Source organism: Octopus sinensis, linkage group LG10 (assembly GCF_006345805.1).
Source record: "Octopus sinensis linkage group LG10, ASM634580v1, whole genome shotgun sequence".
Taxonomy (NCBI): domain Eukaryota; kingdom Metazoa; phylum Mollusca; class Cephalopoda; order Octopoda; family Octopodidae; genus Octopus; species Octopus sinensis.
In genome coordinates, this window is record NC_043006.1 from 40,769,936 (window position 1) to 40,775,283 (window position 5,348).

Genomic DNA, 5,348 nt, shown 5'->3' on the forward strand with positions numbered 1-5,348 from the left:
TCTATCTATCTATCTATCTATCTATCTATATTATCTATCTATCTATCTATCTATCTATCTATCTATCTATCTATCTATCTATCCATCCATCCATCTATCTATCTATCTAGCGGCATCGCATCCGACGTTTTGGCGGCGAGGTTGGCCCTCGACCAACACTTCAACGCCAAACACGAAGGATGTGCTGTCAGAGCTAGGATGCGTGCTCTAAGGAACGAAGGTGTTGGAGCCGCGAGAGAGGCCCGGGTGGCAGAGGCGCAACAGGGCAACAAAGCCACCATTCGGTCACTGGTAGATGAACAGGGGCGCGAATTGCTCGAGCCAAGTAAAATGTGTGAGGCCTTTCAGCAGCATTTTGCCCGACTGTTCGGGACGAGTGGAGGGCAAGAACGTAGGGTAGACTTCAGTGCCTACCTACATAGCCTGCCACGACTCTCGACAAGAAAGGCAGGGTGCTGCGAAGGTGCCATCACGGCGGCGGAAGTGCGGGAAGCGATGGGCAGAATGCTCGAGGGACAAATCACCGCGTTTGGATGGTCTACCCTACGAATTTTACTATTGTATGCCAGACTTGTTTGGAGACGTCTTGGCAGCGGTATACTGCAACTGGCAGCAAAACGGGAGCATACCCGGTTTGTGAGTCGAGGAGCTGTAACTCTGCTGAAGAGAAAGATCCAAACAAGGGAAACATTATAGATAACTTTAGGCCAATCACTCTGCTCAATGCAGACCTGAAAATTTTGACAAAGGTGTTAGCCAAGAGGTTGGCGCTTGTCATGAGAAAACTGGTCGACAACGCACAAACGTGCGCCGCCGTGCCGTGCCGGAGCATCCATGACAACCTCCATCTGATGCGCTACATCATAGACAGGGTAGTTAACGAACCTGGCATGGGTGGGGCCTGATCAACTTGGATCAATCGAAAGCCTTTGATAGGGTAGACCATCGATACTTGGAGGCAGTCCTGAGAGCGGCTGGTTTCGGTCCCGTCTTCCGCGGCTGGATAGCTGCCTTGTACAGACATCCGTTCGGTAATTCGCGCGTAAATGGACATCTATCGAGACCCTTCGACATTGCACGTTCGGTCCGTCAGGGATGCCCCCTCTCGGCGCTTCTATACGTATTGACTCTTGAGCCACTACTGCGGAAGCTGGCGACTCTGAGGGGCATCCCGCGAGAATTAGGATGCGGGACGAGCGTGTCTGCATACGCGGACGACGTCACCGTCATAGTGTCAAGCCACGAGCACATCGAGCGGGTCGGCGAGACACTGAAAGACTACGAAGCGGTGACAGGAGCAAAAATCAACCGGGAAAAGTCAGTGGGCTTGCGGCTCGGCACCTGGAGAAGCAAACCCATGCCGTCCACCAGTACCTCCGTCGTGGGACGCTGGACAGACGGCCCGGTTGAGTTTGCTCGGGGTCTGGTTCGGTCCGGACCTCCAAATGGAGAAGAACTGGAACGAGATAACGAGTAGGGTGGTCACTCTCGCCCAGCAATGGGCCGAGAGGAAACTGTCCCTAAAAGGTCGGGGGGGGGGGTGGTGAACGCGTACATCGCGTCCATCATCTACTACCGCCTGACCGTCGTACCTTGTCCCGACCCTACCATCACCAAACTAGAACGCATCCTCTTCCGCTTCTTGTGGAAAGGATGCGTCCCGATGGTCAGGCGATCCATTTGCTGTCAACACCCGTTAAAAGGAGGGCTGGGCATGCCGTGGTTGATGATGCGCAGACACGCGCTGAGACTGCGACATCTCCGGCTCTATGTAGACGACGGTGAACAGGTGTGGTCGCCGTTTGTGAGGCACGCATTCCGCAACTCGTCTCCATGACCGAACTACAGTCGTGGATCAAAAAGAGGCCGAAGAAGGGCGAATGGCACCGCGAGTGTCGCGTTGCTCTCAAGCAACTCTGCCTCCCGGGTCGACCTTGAGTGACTTCAACACAACCAAAGCATTCTATAGGGGATTAGTGAGGGGAGGTAGGTACGACGACGAGCTCGGGGCAAACCTGGGCGTCGACGAGGAATACTGACCCGCCTGTTTCAAACGACTTTCGGCCCGGGACCTATGGACAACTTCCAGAGATCCCTGGCCTGGCGGTGCTACCGAGAAGCGCTACCCGTTCGGGATAAGCTCTATAGGCATGGCTCAAGAAACACGGGGCCGACCTGCCCGAGATGCGGGCGGAGCGACGAAACCGCTCTGCACGCAATCGTGCAGTGTCCAGCAATTTCCCACCTGTGGGCTTATGTCGAACGACTGCTGTCACGTGTGGGACGTGTCGGTTTATCGCCGAGTCTATCGTTAATATCGTCACGCCTCCTTCCTTCAAACGGGAAGGAAGAGCTTTTTATCATACTTGTGGCTATGGCGAAAGAATGTATTGGTGGACGCGTCTGAAAGGATTAGAGACAAACACTTTCCTCTCTGGTCAATCTCTCATCAACTTCTTCAAGTATCACTTGAAGAAAAAAAGTGAGAGTAGAGAGGCAAGTTTTGTCTAGTGAATGTTTTAAAAAAAGATGGGGTGAAGTAGCAAGGATGGCACGTATGAATGACGAAGCCACCTTGACTATGATTCTATGAACCGTAAAAATTAATACAGAGAGTTGCTTATTTGCAAAAAAAAAAAAAGAAATATAACATGTGACTTCATTGACCGAGGTTACCGTGGTCTTTTCCGCAGGCTTTTCTTTCCACGGGTAAACCTCACCTGTCCTCCCCTTACACTTCATATGACATTTCTGTGATAACGATCCCTATTGATCATTTTTTTTTCCTCTCCCCCCCTTTTTTTTTTTTTTTTAACCCCCCTTATTTTTGTCCTCTTTCTCTCCTTTTACGATCCCTTTGATCGAACCTCCCCCTTCCCATTTTTTTTTTTTTTTTTTTAATACCTTCAAAAGAAAAGCTCTACCTTGTAATTTGTTCTATCTGTGTGCAGCCCTGTGTGGCTAATAAAGAAACATATCTATCTATCTATCTATCTATCTATCTGTCTGTCTGTCTGTCTGTCTATCTATCCATCCATCCATCCATCCATCTATCTATCTATCTATCTATCTATCTATCTATCTATCTATCTATCTATCATCCAGCCATCACCATCCATCCATCCATCCATCCATCTATCTATCTATCTATCTATCTATCTATCTATCTATCTATCTATCTATCTATCTATCTATCTATCTATCTGTCTGTCTGTCTATCTATCTATCTATCCATCCATCCATCTATCTATCTATCTATCTATCTATCTATCTATCTATCTATCTATCTATCTATCTATCTATCTATCTATCTATCTATCTATCTATCTATCTATCTGTCTATCTATCTATCTGTTTATCCATCTGTCCCTCTCTTTCTCTGCTTGCTCTTCAGTCAGTCTGTCTGTCTGTGACTAGGGATACGCTTGTATATTTGCGTGTGCGCATGTTGTTGTGTGTGGTGTGTTGTATGTGTATATAGTGCGTGCATGTGCGTGTATGGTCCTCTATCCGACTTATGTGTATGTTGTGTGCGTACGGGTGTGTTTTCTTTGTAGTTTTCTATCAAGTTCTAAAAGATGGTTTCTTCCAAGAACCCCACGAGTATCATTAGCACGACGATCACCATCACGACGACACCACCATTACATCGTCATCACTTCTATTAAACTACCACACCATCAGCTACCATTATCATCACCACCACCACCACCACCACCACCACCACCACCACCATCATCACCATTACCCACCACCACCACCACCACGACCAATCACTACCCCACCACCACCCACACCACCACCAACCACGACAAATACCACTACACACCACCACCACCACCTAACACGACCAATACCACTACCACCACACCACCACCACCACCACGACCAATACCAATACCACCACCAACACTACCATCTACCATTATCATCACCTCCTGTACCACTACCACCACCACCACACACCCCACCACCCCCACCACCACGACAATACCACTACCACCACCACCAACCACCACGACCAATACCACTACCACCACCACCACCACCAACCACGACCAATACCACTACCCCCACACCACCACCACCACGACCAATACCACTACCACCACCACACCACAACCACCACCATACCAATACCACCACCAACACTACCATCTACCATTATCATCACCTCCTGTACCACCACCACCACCACACCACCACCACCACACCTCATTACCACCATCCTCTGCAACAACTACCGCCAGTATAGCAACACTACTAAAGCCTAAGCAGCAACACCACCACTGCCATCGCCACAACAATGAAGAAGGCGACAACGACGACGACGACGACCACCACCACCACCACCACCACAACCACCACCACGATCACCACCACCATCGTTACTACATCACTTTCGATTCTGAAACTCCCTTCGTCATTGCTCCCTCCGCTGCCATCATAGTCACCACCTCCATAGTCACCACCACCACCACCACCACCAGTACCACCAGCAGCAGCAGCACCACCACAACCACCACCAAAGCCGCCGCCGCCACCACCGCCACCACCTCCACCACCAACACCTCCACCACCACCACCGCCACCACCCTTCGTTGAAGTAAACCAGTTTGTCTCTAATATATATTAATATTTCATCAAGTATTGTTTCCAGTCAGCATCAAATAATGATTGCTGCTGACCAATCACAGATTGCCTCTTCTCTTACTTGCTTCTCATTAACTTGGCTATGACATTCTAACATACACACATACGCAGAAACTTACTCACACACACACACACACACACACACACAACACTCTTATACATACGCACATACATACATAATTATATACACACACGCATATATACATACACATATACGTACATATATTCACCCGAACATTTTCTCTTCTGTATCTCTATCTTAGCCTGGTTTCTCTGTCTGTCTCTCTATTTGTCTGTCTGTATCTGTGTGCGCATGTTTTCTGTAGTGTGTGCATGTGTGTGTGAGTGTGTGCGTGCGTGTGTGCGCACGTGTATGAACATACACACACACACACACATATATACACATGTATAATATATATATACATGTAAATATATATATATATTCTCTCTATTTTCTCTCCTTTACTTGTTTCAGTCATTTGACTGCGGCCATGCTGGAGCACCGCCTTTAGTCGAGCAAGTCGACTCCAAGACTTATCTTTGGAAGCCTATACTTATTCTATCGGTCTTTTTGCCGAGCCGCTAGTTACGGGGAAGTAACACACCAGCATTGGTTGTCAAGCGATATTGGGAGGACAAACACAGAAACAAAACATATACACACATACACATATATTATATATATACATATA

General features: G+C 48.4%; 1 pseudogene; it reads right to left on the bottom strand.

Moving 5' to 3' along the window:
* LOC115216189 overlaps positions 1–5,348 on the bottom strand; it is an 18,042-nt pseudogene that overhangs the window by 3,713 nt on the left and 8,981 nt on the right.